General features: G+C 41.6%; 1 non-coding gene across 1 annotated transcript; it reads right to left on the bottom strand.

Moving 5' to 3' along the window:
- Window positions 1-8,557: 8,557 nt before the first annotated feature.
- On the bottom strand, window positions 8,558-8,663 carry LOC145599901 (small nucleolar RNA R71). The gene has a single exon (XR_014104148.1). It is a non-coding gene; the product is annotated as a small nucleolar RNA R71 (small nucleolar RNA).
- Window positions 8,664-16,098: the final 7,435 nt, after the last annotated feature.

The raw sequence follows: 16,098 nt of genomic DNA, 5'->3' as shown, positions 1-16,098 counted from the left end.
CATCCCATGAAGCTCAGTGAGGGTTTTTTCCATGCTATTCATATTGTAGTTCATCTTGAACTGGTCATAGCCTTTGTGAAGTGAATGGAGAATGATGTCAATAGCCATTTCAGTTGAGTACCTCGCATCAAGCCTTCCCATGTTCTCAAATAATCCGATCATTTTGAGCACATGTGGGCAGACTGGCTCTCCTTTCTTGAGCTTAGTCTCAAGGATCTGCCTGTAGGTTTCAAACCTTTCAGTTCGAGTCTGCTCTTGAAACATATTCTGTAACTCAGAAATGATCTCATAGGTCGATTCCTTCTCGAAGAAGGTTTTCTGAAGTTCAGGAGACATAGTGGCTAGCATTACGCACTTGACGTCCCGATCAGCCACTTGCCATCGGTTAAGGGCGGCCTGAGTCACCTCTACATTGGGAACCTCGAGCATTTCCTCATCAAGGTAATACTCTTTCTGTTCTTGCATAAGAACGATGCGCAAATTCCTTTGCCAATCAAGGAAATTGGTACCACTCAACTTCTCCTTATCGAGAATTTAGCGTAATGAAAACTGGTTGTTTGAGTTGTTCGAAGACATGATTCTACAATTGAAAGAATTTAAATGGAAAAACCATTCAAGAAATACTTTAAATAAGATTGAATTTAATTCATGCAAATTTCAATTCTTATTTAACGTCTTATTTACACGTAAAATTGACCCCATTTTGTGAAAACAAGGTAATTCCAAGATCCAAGGGATCAACGAGTAATTAATTCTTTGGCTTGTCCTAACACTTGTTATCCCAAGGTAAGCATTGCCTTGCTAATGGCTCCAAACCATTCTTGGTTTGATAATCGTCGCATCTAATGCATCTTGACGATATATCTCTTTTGCCACGGTATGTGAGGACTCCTCACTCATACCGACGAGTTCAACCAAAACCAAAATGCACACCCGGTGTGCCTTACCTCCTTGGAGAAGCGATGGTACCCCGCTTTGGCGTAGCCCAACATCACCCTCTTCCGGATAGTAAGTGTCGTTTTGGAAAGGCAAGTTTTACTCAATATTATTAGGGACCTAGGATTTCTATATTGGTTGATTTAAGTAAACTTAACTAATCATCACAACATTTTGAAAACCTACACATGCATCTAATCATATCATTCATATATACAAGCACAAGCATTAATATATAAAGCATAAGGATAAGATGCATATTGGCAACTAGCATGAACCCTTGAATTCTTCAAGACTTCAAAAGGTCTTCACTTGCAACTTTTAAGGCATCGTCTTTCAAGAAACTCCGTCTTCAAGACTTTAACCAAAATTGCAACTACTAGCATCTACGACTAGGATTAATCTAAATATTAAGGTACAAAAATACTCAACGGGTAGATCGTATTTAGATTTACAAAAATACATCACAACACGTAGTCCGTATTTTCAATCCTAATCGGGTCCCACTAGTTGCCATTTCATAAAACATGTGAGAGAATATACATTCATTCATCCATTCACTATATGTGAATGGCCCATGCATTTTACAACAACAAAAAAGTAATAATGTATTAAACAAGCGCGCGCACTATTAACTAATCTAGGTGGTTAATCCAATTAACACGCCTAATTAAAACTAGTCAAAGTTGTTTAACCGATTATGTAATTAACATAATTAATAATTGAAGCTCCCACTAAATTCCGCATCCATCTTAATTAATCCAATTAATTAAGCTGGTAGAACCCAAACTTGTCAAAGTAAATTTAGCCAATGCTGCTCAAAACCGAGGCCTAGCCTCCAAAATTTTAATTAAAATAAACAAAATTAATTAAAATACATAAAACGGCAAAAAAATGCAAAAAATAATTGCCAAAATAATGTGCTAATAAAGGGGTGGTTTGCATTGCCACGGCATAGCCCCAGCACATGACGGATGCACTAAGCCCAAGCACACTATGCTCATGCACCAACAGCCGCACCACAGCAGCCATCACGGCACGCACCACAGCACGCACGCACCATCCAGGCAGCGTGCTGCTGCTGCGATGCTACTGCTTGCGATTGTGAGCACCATCCTCACCTTTGGCCGCACGCAACATCATGGCAGCCCCTTGGCAGCCACATGCGGGCTGTTATGCAGCCCGGCTAGCCAAGGGTGCTTTTGCCTTGATTTGCATGCCATAGCCTCGGGACTTTGATCCTAAATTTTGCGTGACAATTTTATTAATTCTAAATTAATTTTAGAATTAATTCAATGAGCAAAATTGAAAATTTAAACAAGTGTAACTTAAAATTATCAAAGTGCATTCAACCAAAATAATTCCAAGAACCACTCTTTAATTAATTTGGTTTAGCTTGGTGCAACAACATAAATAAGGCAATTTCTCATTATTAATTTAGTCAATTTAAATTAATCTTGAGATTTTGACAAAGTAAGAGGGAGTTGGAAAAATATGAACTTTATTGTTCAAATGAAAAAACCAACTACAAACATTTGTCAATCCTTGAAAATTATATTTTCCAATATGAAGATAACCTAATTTCTATCACAAAGTTTGAAACTTTATGTTTCCAATCAATCCAAAATGATTAAAACAACAAAGTTTAACATAAAATTCATGGAATTTAGTGACTTTTAAAGTTTCAATCACTTAACATAATTAAAGATTGAATCTTTAACACTTTGGAAGCCTCAAAACTAAAATTTTCACACCACAATGCAATTAGTTTGCAATTAGGTGAAAATAAATCAATCTTTTAAGCTTTAAATAATACCAAGTAAATATGCTTTAAAGATATTAACATTACAGAAAAATAATGCAAATAAATCAAGTACATAATCAACAAGTTATGCCATCAAATTCTAAGAAAGACTTAAAATTTTTTGTCAAAAACGAAAAATCCCTCGAAAAAGGCATTTCTAGTTGGAATTTAGCTAAAATCACAGGTCCATAGGGGTGAAACCATTTCCAGAACGCCTTTTCCAGCCAAAATTCACTATTATTGGGCGAAAATCTGGGTTTTGGGCCAAAATTCGCATTAAAAATGGGATTAAAATTAATAAAACTGAGCCACTAATCTAATTAGCAACTTAAACCAGAAAAATAAGCCATAAATAACCTTGAAAAACATGATAATAAAAATAAATGAGCGGGGCTCTGATACCGCTGTTAGGGTTTGGTGAGTCTGACTCGCCGCAAAAACAACCCCGAGCCAAGGATCCTCTCGCAATTAATAAAACCATAAAGCATAACAAGTAATCACAAAAGGGTAAAATCGAAATATACCATTGAAGCGTGCTTCGCCCTCAAAGACGGGCTCTTACTTGAAATCTCTAGCTCCGAAAGTACGGGAGCCTCCCATAGAAATCCACCCGCAAAAACTACTAGCGACTTTAGGTCCGTTACCTCGAGGTTAGCGAGGTCCGACCAAAACCCGAGTATTATATGAGTTTAAGAGTTTTTGCTAATGCAATGCTCTATTGAACTCCTACTCAAGCACTCTTCTCCAAAACCCAAGGTGGGTATTTATAGAGAAGAGCGAGAGTGGGAATTTCTATCCCATCAATGTGGGATCATGAAATTCCACAATTTATTTTAAAGCTAAAATAAATTAAATAAGCAAGCAAGTAATAAATCAACAAGTGTCATCATTGTATGTAAAGGGTAATGAGGACCACATGGAGAAGACGGGACCATACTTGCTCCCCACTCCTTCCTCTCCTTGTGCAACTTGTCCCTCACACTTGAAGCCTCCCTCACATGCATCCCCAATTACCACGGCCCTAGCTACCCGGCCAAACCAAGCCACACACTTGCGGGATGCTTGCTGCTAGCCACTTCGGCCAGCACGCCCACGCACACTTGTGCAGGCTGCTGCTGCCGAAGGCTGCTGCTAGCAAGCCTCGCACATGTGCGGGCTGCTAGCTGCAGCGCGCCAGCAAGCCACGCATCAAGTGCGGGCTGCTGGCCATAGCTTGTTAGCAAGCCTCACACATGGTGTGGGCTGCTAGCTTGCCTAATCCCCTAGCATTAGGGGTTCCGATGCTAGAGGTACTTTGGTCACTGTTGATTTATTACTAATTTTTGCCGTCTCGTCTTTTACGATTTTTGACTCGACTTCCAACGCTCGGTTTCGACGCTCTAAACTCGAATTTCCGGCGTCTAAATATTTAATACTCGGGCGACGAATTAATTTCTTCCGAATTAATTCCTCGAGGCGGTTCGTTTACTGCTAAGGGTGTGACCCGAAGGGTTCAGCCAAGATTAAGCTTTAATATTAATTATGCATTAATATTACTGATCGGAAGCGGCCTCCACCTAGGCATTCCGATCACTTGACCTTACTGAACATATTAGCATTCTGAACCCACTATCAGAATAATACACCTGTTCAAAGAACACCATTCCTTTCAGCGTTAACTAATATTTCTAATATCATGTTAAGGTTAAAGCTTTGATTTTTATTTCGTGACATACTAGGATTTGTTATTAATCTTGTTATTATCATGCCTAGGATCTTGGTAATATTATGCTTTGATGACATTATTGTAATTATGATGATGGTGGTTGTTGAGTCAATTATTATACATTGCTTGATTATTCATGATATATTGTTATTGCTTGATCACGCCTTTTCTGCAGGTTTAATGGGAATTTGTACTTGAAATCACGTTTAATAAGATAATTAATAATTTGACTTAGGCTAAAATGATTTTAATTTAAGTGATCACCATTAATAGATTTATTTGTGCATTAATAATCAACCAACGTAGATTAAATATGCTTAGGAATAATTTATCGAATGTATGTTGATCGGAAAGCGCATATGAATATGATAAGAGTAAAGTAGAGGTCTACTTAGGGCAGGTTCAATCTATTTTAGGTTGGATTCGTACCATCATCACTGAATATCCAGTCATGGTTCCGGACTACTATTGAGTTAGCAATCTCTGTGATCGTGCATGGGGTGTAACCTTCACACTCGTAACCGGTTTACAAGTTCCTAAAATTTGTTGGTGACTCTGTTGCTCTAGCTTCTTTCCCTTTAGATGTCACCATACTTAAAAGTATAATCACAGTGGGGCTCAAGGTTGATGTTTGAAATATTCCCTACACCAACGTTCATATTAGTTTTTAATCATAATCCTTGTAAAGTGCAAATAAATTTATAACAATAATACTATTTAAATGGTTATTAACTTTTTGTAAAAAAATACTTCCCCGTCCCTAAATAACATTTATACTTATCTCTATTATGTGGGGAAAAAATGCTAGAAGTAGGAATGTAATTTAGAGACAGAAGGAGTACACACACAAAAAAAAAAAAAAAAAAAAAAAAAAAAAAAAAAAAAATTGACGAGAATAATCTCAACTTTCGATTATATTTTAATAATCCGAACTTTAATATCAATTTGCTTTCAATGGTCCCAAGTAACCTTTAACCTGTTGAACAGGTAATTTTTTTTAAAAAAATTTTAATGTATATGTGTCATTAAATTATTGGTCAAAATAAGTTTAATTTTTAATTTAGTTGCTAATTATATCTTAACCAATATTTATAAGTTATAACAACCTTTTTTTAAAAAAATAAAATAAACAAATAAAGTTATTTAAAAAAAACAGCACCAGTGCACCACCATGAACCGGCATCCTGCGCCAGCCACCTCCCCGACCTCCACCCACCACCAAGCCCAGACAACCCGTCACCCCCACAGCGCCCAATCCCACTCCCTTGCCCCGCCCCTGCTGTCGCTCTTCCCCCTAAACCACCATAGGCCCGTGTGGCCGCGCACAAAACCCCTCCCCTCCACCCAAAATCCTTAAAAAATAATCCTTCCCCACCACTAAAACAACCCGTCGCCCCACCCCCAAGCCTCGAAACCCCTATTCTCTAGGTTTTCGAGAATGGGCGAGGTGGAAATCAGGGGTTTTGTGGCGAGAGTGTGGAAATTGGGGGAGGTTATTTTTAGGGATTTTAGGGGGGGGGGAGATGAAGGTTTTGGGGTGGCGGACGACGACTAGGTTAAGTGGAAGGGCGGTGCTGTTGCCAGCTAACGCGGGGGAGGTGGGTCTGGGGACTTGGCTGCGGCGGGAGTGTGGTGTCGGAGGTGGCTGGAGCTGCTAGGGAGGTGGTGGTGGTCTTTACTCTTTAGTTAATTAATTGAATTTTATTTAATTTTAAATATTTTTAAAAAATTCTTTTTTTTCTTTTTTTTATTTATTTATTTTTTTGACCAATTACGTAATGACACGTGTCTGATGAGTGGCATTTATGCCACAATTTAGTGTTCTCTTTACGGGTTTTTCCCACCCATTTGTAGCTTGTTTGCCCCCTTTTCTCTCCTTTTTGTTCCTCTTTTCTTTGTTTGCCTTTCTCCTTGTTTTCTTTTTTTTTGTTTTGTAGGAATCAAGGAATTGGAAGAAGAGCAATTCACCCCCAAACTCCCCTGTGTGCGGGCGCGCAGCACTGTGAGAACCCGCGCAGGATTGCTCCAAGAACAGAACACAAACAGAAGATTTGTGCGCCTTGTGCGCGCTTTGTGTGCGGGCGCGCGACCTTGATGTGTGCGGGCGCGCAGCCCTGGGAGAACCCGCACAGAACAGCAGCAGAAGCAGAACCAAAACAGAGTGTTGCGTGCGCCTTGTGTGCGGGCGCACACTCCTCAAGCGCGGGCGCGCAGTATTGCTGGGAGAAGGCGCGCATCCATGGGTTTCATTCTCCGTACCCACAGATCTGCGGGCGCGCAAGATCTGCGAGGGCGCACACACAACTTCTGCGCGGGCGCGCAGTGTATGTGCGCGGGCGCGCACCGCTGAGTTGCAGTCTTTTTATTTCGTATTTTTGTATCTTTTAAAGGACCTATATATATAGGTCGTAGGGAGTTTTAGTGCATCATCTATCATTACTTAGAAACATTTTAGCCCTAATTTAGTAAGAGAAACTTCATTAGTAGAGAGAGAGTGTGGATTTCCATTGATGAACTTGGATATTGAAGAAGGAGCTTGATTGAATCTTTGTAAATCTTCATCTTCAATTAATGAGCAATCTCTTACTCTATTTATTTACTTTTGTATTTAGTTTTGTTTGCTTATTTTGATTTTCCTTCTTTGCTTATTGATCATGTTGATGCTTATTGATTTGATGATTGATATTGTCTTCAATATGGTTTGTGAGTAGTCACCTAGCCAAGGGTGTGGGGATGGTGTAGTTGTTGATTGATTCATGCTTATGATGTTGGGGTTTTGTTAATGGTGATTAAAGTCTTTGTATGTTTGATATTCTTTAATCTTCTTGCAAGTGCACATTGTTAGTTGATTAAAGGTGAATCTTTGCTAACAAGAAACGGAAGTTGACTTAGTTAAGGTTCATTGTTATCGATAGTTCTTTGATTGCACCTTCTAATATATGGTTCTAGTGTGGAAACATGGAGGCTATGTTAGGAGAAATTGATTAACCCCGGAAGGCGGTTAGATTGAGCTTTAATTCGATATTCTTGCATGCTTAGTTTACCATTGCTTTGCTTCCGTGTTATTGCATGATCAATTGGCAACTACATCTACCTACTTCCCTTGGTGCTTAGTTATATTGATTTTTAATCATTCTTAATCTCTAGTTTAATCTCTTAGTTATTCACACTTCTTGTTCCGAGGTAGCTTAAGTATTAAGTAGTGAATGTGGTGTTTATGCATGTCTCCTTGTGGTTCGACCCCTATGCTTGCCTTATACTTGTATTAGGTTTGTTTAGGTGTATAAATTATATTTGATCTAGGGATAGACAAATTGACGACGCGTTTATTCCCTTGTCAAATTGGCGCCGTTGCCGGGGAGACGGCTTCCATTGCTTTTTCATTACTTTATTTGAGACTATCTCATTTCTTGTTTGTTAGTATTTGCTACTACTTGTTACTTGTCAGTGCTTACGTTCTCCTTAGCTTTGTTGTATGAACAGAGGACGAACTCGCTCAAGGTCTTTGATTCCCATTGATCCGGAGCTAGAAAGATCTTTGTCCTTACTTCGAAGAGAAGCGAGAGCGAGGAGTAGAAATTCTCACACCCCAACGAAAGAAGGAGTAAGAGAATTGGAAGATACTCCACCATCTTCACCCTCAAGTGAAGACTTAGATAGCCCTAATTCGCCATCAAGTCCGGAAATCAACCCCTTTTCAATCTTTAAGTCCGAAAGTGAAGAAGGTTCTAAAATGGGAGAGAATACACCTTTGAGTCGTCTTGGGGCTCCCGAAGCCTTTAGAGCCCAAAGTGGGATCCTAACCCCTACCACTCAAGCCAACAATTTCGAAATCAAGCCCAATTTGATTGCTTTAATCGAGAGGAAACAATTCTCGGGTGGAAAATTTGAGAACCCTAATGAGCATTTGAAAGAATTTGAGAAGTATTGTGACACGGTCAAAGCCAACGGAGTGACTCAAGAGTATATCCGCCTCAAGATGTTTCCATTTTCTTTAATTGGGAGAGGTCTAGAATGGCTAGAGAAGGAGGTGCCCCCTAATTCTCTCACAACTTGGGACCAAGTAACTACGACTTTCTTGAGGAGGTTTTATAACCATAGGAAGACCGCCGAGGCTCGATCTTTAATTCAAGGTTTTCGCCAAAAGAGTGGTGAGACTCTATGTGCGGCATGGGACCGGTACAAAGAGCTTCAACGTCAATGCCCACATCATGGAATACCCAAGTATCAACTCATCCACACTTTCTATGGAGGTCTCTCACCTCAAGGGAGAACAAGCCTAGATGCCGCCGCCGGCGGTCCAATCATGAACAAAGGAGAGGATGAAGTGGAATGCATCATAGAGGAGGCCGCAAAGCATTATGATGATTGGTACGAAGGAGAAAGGGAGGCCACTTCTAGCAAAGGTGTCTATGCATTGGAGCAAGCCAACGCAATCAACAACCTTTCTTCCCAAATCTCCAAGATGGCCAACCAAATGGACAAAATGATGAAAGAAAGGTCCAACCCTCATGGTAATACCTCCCCTTCAACCAAGGGAGGCAATGGTATGACCACTTCTTCCCCCTCTTCTTATAATAAAATGGCTCAAGGATGCATGTTTTGCTCAAATTGTGAAACCTATGATCATGATACCTCCCATTGTGTGTATGCTTGTGAAGTTCAACCCCCTCCCTATGAACATGATGATAATGTAGAAGATATCAATGCTATGAATTTTGCTCCTAGAATGGGAAATGTAGGGAACTTGAGGCCAAACTCCAATCAAATGGGGAATTGGAATCAAGGTGGAAACCATGGTTGGAACCAAAGTGGTGGTGGTTATGGTAACCAATACCATGGTGGGGGAGGCCCTTCCAATTTCAATGGAAGAGGCTACTCTAACCAAAGGGGGTATGGTTATCAAAACCAACAACCCGACTCCCGATACCATGACCATCAAAATCAAAATTTTGGTGATCAAGGTAACATGGGAAACAATCGACAAAGCAATGTTCCCAACCAAGGCACCGGAGGCAATAGGGGCCAAAATGTTTCTAACTATGCCCAAACAAATAGACCTCCAGGTTTCCATCAAGCCCAACTTCCTCCACCTCAACAACCTCTTCAAATTGAGGCCCCTCCTAATGATCCCGTGATGGCTAAGCTAGATGCCATCATGAAAATGCATGAGGAGGAAAAGAAAAGAAATGAGGAGGAAAAGAAAAGAAATGAGGAGGATAAAAGGCGAGTCAATACTTATATGAAAATGCTTGAAACCCAAATTGCTCAACTTGCTTCTAATTCATCTTCTTCTTCTTCTTCTTCCTCTATCCCTAGTCAAGGAGTCAACCCAAAACCTTTGTATGCCGTGACAACAAGGAGTGGAAAGGTAGTAGGGAGTGACCCCTTGGTTGAGAAGGAACCTCAAAATGAAGTAGAGTTAGAGAGAGAGGATGAGAGAACCAAAGAGCCTTCTAATGTTGAGAGGGAGAAGGATGTTGAGGTGCAAAAGGAGAAAGAGACCACCCCCTTGCCCCTAAATCTCCAACCTAGAGAGGAGAGATTACCTTTTCCCCAAAGATTTGTGAGAGCTAAGCTTGATGCTCAATTTGGGAAGTTCTTGGATGTGATTAAGAATTTGCATGTTTCCCTTCCTTTTGTAGATGCCATGAAACAAATTCCCCATTACTCTAAGTTCTTGAAAGATCTATTGAGTGGGAGAAGGGAGTGTGAAACGGTGAGCTTGACCGCCAATTGTAGTGCAATCCTTTCCAACAAACTTCCCGCCAAGTTGAAGGATCAGGGTAGTTTTTCCATCCCTTGTTCTATTAATGGCATTGAGTTTGACAAAGCTTTGTGTGATTTAGGAGCAAGTGTGAGCCTCATGCCCTACTCCGTCTACCAAAAGCTTAGTGTAGGAACCCTTTCCCCCACTAACATTACTCTCCAACTAGCGGATCGGTCCATTAAATTTCCCATGGGTAAGGTTGAGGACATTCCCCTTAGGGTAGGAAAGTTCACATTCCCCGTGGATTTTTATGTGCTAGAGATGGATGAGGATGAGAGGATTCCTATTATCTTGGGTAGGCCGTTTTTAGCCACCTCTAGGGCCATCATTGATGTAAAGGAAGGTAAAATATCTTTGAAAATTGACAATGATTCAATTGAGTTTGATTTGAATAATGTCATGCAACAACGTTTCTCAAGTGGTGAATGCTTTAGAGTAGATGTTCTAGATACCATGCTTAGCGAATTTTCTCGTTCCCATTTGCATGCTTCTAACGATCCCCTAGAAAGTGTATTGTTGAATGATTCTAAGCTAGGTGCTCACAAGGACGACATTCAATTCTATGAGGATTTGCTAGAGGAAAGCAAGAGCGAGTGCATGGATGAGAGCATGGAGGAGGAGGCTTTTCACACCCATGATCTCTTTCAAGTTGAGGAAAGAGAAGAGAGCACCAATGGTAAGGGAGCACCAAAGGTAGACTTGAAACCTCTACCTTTGGGCTTGAGGTATGTATTTCTTGGTTCTGATGAGTCTTTCCCCGTAATTGTTAATTCCAACCTAACGGAGGAGCAAACCTCCCTCTTGATCAATGTTTTGAAATAACACAAGAAAGCTTTAGGCTATACCATTGATGACATCAAAGGTATAAGTCCTTCTTTATGCATGCACAAAATTGATCTAGAGGGAGATGCCAAACCCGTTAGGCAAAGGCAAAGGAAGCTTAACCCTTCCATGCAAGAGGTTGTGCGGAAGGAAGTGGCTAAGCTTCTTGATGCGGGAATTATATACCCAATTTCTCATAGTGATTGGGTATCTCCCGTGCAAGTTGTGCCTAAGAAAGGGGGAATGACGGTAGTGAAAAATGATCATGATCAACTAGTCCCCACTAGGCTTGTAACCGGTTGGCGCATGTGCATTGACTATCGCCAACTCAACACAAGTACATGCAAAGATCATTTTCCATTACCATTCATTGATCAAATGTTGGAGAGGCTTACAAAGCATTCCTTCTATTGTTTTCTTGATGGTTATTCGGGATTTTTCCAAATCCCGATTGACCCCAAGGATCAAGAGAAGACGACTTTCACATGTCCCTACGGTACTTATGCGTATCGTAGGATGCCTTTCGGGCTTTGTAATGCTCCCGCAACATTCCAACGTTGTATGATGTCTATTTTCAGTGATATGATTGAGGATGAGATAGAGGTCTTTATGGATGACTTCTCCGTTGGAGGAGCCACTTATGAAGATTGTCTATCTAATTTATCTCGTTGCTTAGAAAGATGTGAGAGGGCTAACCTCGTGTTAAATTGGGAAAAGTGCCATTTTATGGTAGAAAGTGGGATTGTTCTTGGGCACAAAATTTCCCATGCCGGCATTGAGGTTGATAGAGCCAAAGTAGAGGTCATTGAGAAACTTCCTCCCCCCACCAACGTGAGGGAAGTGAGGTCTTTTCTTGGCCATGCCGGGTTCTATCGGCGTTTTATAAAAGACTTTTCTTTGATTGCAAAGCGTCTCACATCCCTATTGCAACAAGATAAAGAGTTTATATTTGATGATGCTTGTCAAGAATCTTTTTGTAGGTTGAAAAAGGCCCTTTGCACCGCCCCTATTGTCCAAGGTCCGGATTGGTCTCTTCCATTTGAACTCATGTGCGATGCAAGCGACGAGGCTATTGGTTCGGTTCTTGGGCAACGAAAGGATGGGAAGCTTCATGTCATACATTATTTGTCCAAAACTCTCAATGACGCCCAAAGAAACTACACAACCACCGAGAAGGAATTCTTAGCGGTTATTCACTCATTTGAGAAGTTTAGAACCTACCTCATTGGTTCTAGGACAATTGTGTACACCGACCATTCGGCTCTCAAATATTTGATAGGGAAGAAGGAAGCTAAACCAAGGTTGTTGAGATGGGTTTTAGTTCTCCAAGACTTTGATTACGAAATAAGAGACAAAAAGGGAGCCGAGAATGTGGTGGCGGATCACCTTTCAAGGTTGGGCGGTGCAAGGTTCAAGGATGATGGTTTGCCAATAGAGGATGCTCTAAGGGATGATGTGCTATATGTTCTTGAGGTGAAGTCGGCTCCATGGTATGCGGATATTGTGAATTACTTGGCTTGTGGTGCCATACCTCCGGATTTCACTTCACAAGAACGTCGAAAGCTCAAGCACGAGGCAAAGAGATATATTTGGGATGAACCGATTTTGTTGAAGAGAGGGGTTGATGGGTTGTTGAGGAGATGCGTCCCCGACGATGAGTTTCAAAGTGTTCTCCATATGTGCCACTCTTCTCCTTGTGGTGGGCATATGAGTGCTCAGAAAACCGCCTCAAAAGTTCTTCAATCAATGATCTTTTGGCCTTCCTTATTCAAGGACTCTTGGATATTTGTCAAGACCTGCGATAGATGTCAAAGGGTGGGGAATATTTCGAGAAGGGATGAAATGCCACAAAACCCCATCCTTGAGCTTGAAGTTTTCGATGTGTGGGCGATAGTTTTCATGGGCCCTTTTATCTCCTCAAATGGGAACAAATATATTTTGGTTGCCGTTGACTACGTGTCCAAATGGGCGGAGGCCGTAGCTTCTCCAACAAATGACTCAAAAGTGGTGGTTAACCTCTTCAAGAAAGTGATCTTCCCAAGATTCGGTGTTCCGAGGGCGATTATTAGTGATGGGGGGTCACATTTCAAGCACCAAACCTTCGTGCGACTACTTGAGAAATATGGGGTATCTCACAAGCGGGGGCTTGCTTATCACCCCCAAACAAGTGGTCAAGCGGAGGTCACAAACAGAGAGCTCAAAGTGATCTTGGAGAAGACAGTTGCCAGAACGAGGAAGGATTGGTCCTCTAAGCTCATTGATTCTCTATGGGCTTATAGGACCGCTTTCAAGACGCCAATTGGGACCACCCCTTACAAGCTTGTATATGGGAAGAATTGTCATTTGCCCGTGGAGATGGAGCATCGTGCTCATTGGGCGATCAAGCAAATCAACTTGGATCTCCATAGTGCGGGGGAGCAAAGGCTTTTAGAGTTGCACGAGCTAGAGGAATTGAGGTTGAGTGCCTATGAGAATGCAAGTATGTATAAGGCAAGATCAAAAGCGTGGCACGACGCTCAAATCATCAAGAAAGATTTTGTCAAAGGGCAAAAGGTGCTCCTCTTCAATTCGAGGTTGAAACTCTTCCCGGGCAAGCTCCGATCAAGATGGAGTGGGCCATACATTGTTACGGAGGTGTTTCCGTATGGTGCATATGAAATTTTCCAAGATGGCCACTCCCCTTTCAAAGTCAACGGCCACCGCCTCAAGCCTTATTTTGAAGGATTCCCAAGTGATGAACCAATTTCAGTTACTCTAATTGATGTGCATCATCAATTCCACCCTCCTTAATCATCTCGAAGAACGTCGAGCTAACGACGCTAACCAAAAGCGCTTCCGGGAGGCAACCCGAGTTTCTAACCCTCTTCTACTTTCTTCTCTTCATGTTACTTTCATTTTTCAATTTACAACTTTGGATTATTGGGATTTGTGAGTTTTGATTGTATTTGAGTCTTTGATAAACGGTGCATCTAGCATGATTGTATGGAGTTTAGATGTGTGATTAAGGACTATTTTTGCAGGCCGTTTGGTGTTATATTTGGAGCTAAGTTGAGGTTTGGAGACTTGGAAGTGAGTGAGGAGCAAATCAAGAGAGGATTTGATGAAGACCCTGTGCGCGGGCGCGCGGCCCTGGGAGAACCCGCGCACAGAGAAGCTCAGAAAACAGAACCTGGCAGAAATATTCGCGCGACATCTGTGCGACATCTGCGCAGGCGCGCAGAAGAAGGCTGTGCGGGCGCGCAGGCCTGGGACAACCCGCGCAGATCGAAGACAAAAATGAAGATTTTGGCAGAAGGTTTTGCGCAACATGTGTGCGCCATCTGCGCGGGTGCGCAGTTCACTTGCGCGGGCGCGCAGATCTGGGTTTATCGGGGCTTAAGTATTCTTTTTCCCCGATTCAAGCTTCATTTCCTCACATTCAAACTCGGTTCTCACTCTCTCTCCTCAAGAACTCAAACCCTAACTTCCCAAATCTCCTCTAATCTCACTTATTTCCTTGAAATTTCATCAAATCCCTTACATTCCCTCACTTTTCTCACAAATTCATCACTTTGCCCTCTCAAAATCATCCATTTTTCACCAAATTCGTGGTTGCTCTTTGGTGGTCGAGGTGGTGGTGCGTGAGGGCTCTTGAAGGTCTTCAAGCTCTTCAATTGTGGTATAATCCTAATCCTTGAGTACTTTGTGGTTTTAATTCATTAGATAAGATCATGTTTTAGGATTGTTAAGCAAAAATTGAGCTTGTATAGATTTTGTGTGATTTTGGGGTAGTTTTGATTATAATTGTGGAATTTGTCATGAATTTCTTGGTGATTTGTGAGTATTGTTGATGAAATTGTTGTTTTTATGCAATTTGCCTAGCAATTACTTGACTTGGATATTGAGAATTGTGTGAGTAATCACTAGCTTGATATTGAGCATTGAAAATTGTTAATGCATGTGGAATTGAAAATGTATGTTGTTGAGAGTTTTTGATGCTTGATATTGAAATTTGCTTAGTGATTGCCTCTTTAGTGATTGAGTATTGCAAATTTTGGCGTTGAATATTGTTGGTGATAGTTGTTTTCCTCTTGTGTTATTTGTAACTTGGAAAGTTGTTGCTCCTAACCCCTTTTTAGATAACAAAATCAAAGGCTTCAATTGTTGTTGTTGTTGTGGGAAAGATTTGGTATTCTTGACTGTTGGATCACTCCTTGGTGTTCTCGGTATTTTTGGGTTGTTAAGTAAAGTTGGTGAAGATGAGTGGTAGGAGAAGGAGTAGAAAGGAGCCTAGAATGTCAGTTGATGAACCCCAACCCTCCTCTCAAAATCAAAACCAAACACAATCCTCTCTTCCCACTTTAAAATTTGTGAACCGACACCATGCACCCTTCCATCAAACACTCCTCAAACGCAAGCTTAACCCCACCCGACACTACTATCAACGCTCAATGCGTGACTTGGGGATAGATGAGGACCTTCGGTCCCTTCTTGACAACCTTGGGATGAGTGAGTTCATCAACCACCAATACCCAACCTTCAAGGAACCCACCTACGAGTTCCTCGCTTCCTTTGAGAAGGAACCCGTTGAAAACAACGAGTTCCAAATCTCCTTCCAACTCTTCAATGCCCGCCATGTCGTCTCTCTTCGGCGTCTAAATGAACTCCTAGACTTTAACCCCGACGCCGACCTTCTTGCCCCATCCACCGAGCTCTTCCCCGAGTACGATGCTTTCCGTTGGTGGCGGACAATTACCGATTCGGATGAGTTTAGTACTCGGTACTCGGTGGCAAGCCAAATTATCCATCCAGTACTCCGCATCCTTCACCGCATCTTGGGGTTTGCGGTGTTTAGCAAGCAAGATTTGAGTAAGCTCTCTCACGAAGAGCTTTTCACTCTTTGGGTCGCCACAAAGGAGGAGTTGAGTGGGCGGCTCAACATGGGGTATTGGTTTGTGCTATGTTGCGAGGCAATCAAGAATGGGAACAAGACGGGAGAGATTTCCTTAGGAGGGATGATTTCAAGGATCGCCTCGAAGCTAGGGGGTGAGGTTCTTTTCCCTTTTTGCATAAGGGTGGGAA

Source organism: Chenopodium album, chromosome 20 (assembly GCF_948465745.1).
Source record: "Chenopodium album chromosome 20, dcCheAlbu1.1, whole genome shotgun sequence".
Taxonomy (NCBI): domain Eukaryota; kingdom Viridiplantae; phylum Streptophyta; class Magnoliopsida; order Caryophyllales; family Amaranthaceae; genus Chenopodium; species Chenopodium album.
Note: the sequence above shows the minus strand (reverse complement) of the source record. Positions and strands in the feature narration are given on the sequence as shown.